The following is a 2128-nucleotide window of genomic DNA, read 5'->3' on the forward strand; positions in this document are numbered from 1 at the left end:
TGTTTTACAAAAAAAGAGAAAAGTAGAGTAAGGAAAAAGAGTCTAATGAGCCTACAGAGAACAGAATTTTTTAAGGGTAATCAACAGAACAGCCAAGAAGGCTTGTTGATTACAGATTACTTTCATAAACAAGACATTTTTCACAGTGGGAACTAAGAAGCCAAAAAAGCACAAAGCTTTGGAACATCACATCAGTGATTTTGAGGGATAAAGGGAAGAGTATATTGCTGAATCAGAGTGGATTTTGACTTTGAGACCAGCTTTAGAAAACAGCTCTCTTTCAACACAGGTGCACGGCTGTAATCTGAGCAACTCAGGAGGCTGAGGCAGGAGGGTTGCAAGTTTGTGACCAGCTTGGGAAGTGTAGAGAGACCCTGTCTCAAAATAAAAATAAAAAGAGTAGGAGATATAACTCAAGGTAAAGTACCCCTGCCCCTTCCTTCAACCCCCAGGACAAAGGAGTAAGGGAGAGGGGAAAGAAAGAGAACTTTGGGAAGATCTAAGTTCTAGTTTTAATACAACAGCATGATCTTAAGTTAATTACCATTTGTAATTCCATTTCCTTAGTCTGTTCTTTTACTGGTTAAGAGTACAGGTATAGATAGCACGTGCAAGGCACCAGGTTCTATCCCTAGCACCACTGGGTAGAGTGGGAGGACAGGTACCAGGGTCAGAGTTCAAAACTCAGCTCTGTCACATACTAGATGTGTCATTTTAGGGAGGCTACTAAACTCTATGACTTCATTTTGTCACATGGAGGAAAAGAAAAAAAAATCACCAAAATTGTTGGATGTTGATATTCATTGAGCCTTGAATAAATATTAGCTGTTATTATAAAGAATTTGTGTATCTCTAACTTAAGCATACTCGGTATATTTTCTACCTTCAAAAAATTCAGTCTTAGGGCTGGGAATATATTTCAGTTGGTATAGTGCTTTCCTTGCATGCACAAGGCCCTGGGTTTGATCCCAAGCATAATAATAATAATAATAATAATTATTATTATTATTATTATTATTATTCAGTCTTGGAGCCTGTAGTCCAGTGGCTCAGGGGGGCTGAGATGGGAAGATCTCGAGTTCAAAGCCAGCCTCAGCAATGGTGAGGCACTTAGAAACTCAGTGAGTCTCTGTTTCTAAGTAAAACACACACACACACACACAAAAAAAAAAGTGGTTCAGTGGTTAAGTGCCCCTGGGTTCAATCCCTGGTACCAAAAAAAAAAAAAAAAAAGAGAGAGAGAGAAAGAGAAAGAAATTCACAGGCTTGTCAGGCATGGGGGCACTCACCTATAATTCCAGTTAGAGAGGAAGCTGAAGCAAGCCAAAAGTTAGAGAACAATCTGGGCAATTTAGTGAGACCCTAGATTCAAGGTGACACAGGCCTGTAATCCCAAAGACTCTGGAGCCCAAGGCAGGAAGATTGAAAGTTCAAGGCCAGTTTCAGCAATTTAGCAAGGCCTTAAGCAATTTAACAAGACCTGTCTCAAAATAAAAAAGAACTGGATATGCAGCTCAGTGATTAAGTGCCACTGAGTTCAATCCCCAATAACAAAAGAAAAACATACACACACACACACACACACACAAAAAAAAAAAAAAAAAAAAAAAAAAAAAAACTTAGTTCAATAGCAGAGTACTACCTAGCATGTGCAAGGCCCTGGGTTAAACCCCAAGTACTGAAAAAAAAAAAAAGAAAAGAAAAGAAATTGAGCAGGCTGGTTATAAAGGCTAACATACAAGAAAATAAAAATTGCATAGGACATTATATAAGAGTTAAAGAGTATGATTCAGACAATAAAGACTATTCATTCAGTGAATGTCATCTACTCTTTATCAGGCAGTTCCTGTTCTCAAGAAGCTCACAATCTTGTATTAGATATGGTAGAGAGCTGAAAACACAGCCACAGTTAAGGATTTGTACTGGGGCTTTGGGAACTTATTAGGAGGTGAGAAAAAGCTTATTCAAAAGAAGTAAAATGTGAAGGTGGGAAGAAATTAGTGTTCATAGCCCATCAAATGATATGCAGAAGCCTGGAAATGTAAACTATCAATTTGGCTAGTTGGGTATTCGGGGTCACAGTTAAAATGAGACCAAAGATCAAAACCATGAAGCCAAAGAGGTAAAT

The sequence above is a fragment of the Urocitellus parryii genome, chromosome 3 (genome assembly GCF_045843805.1).
Source record: "Urocitellus parryii isolate mUroPar1 chromosome 3, mUroPar1.hap1, whole genome shotgun sequence".
NCBI lineage: Eukaryota > Metazoa > Chordata > Mammalia > Rodentia > Sciuridae > Urocitellus > Urocitellus parryii.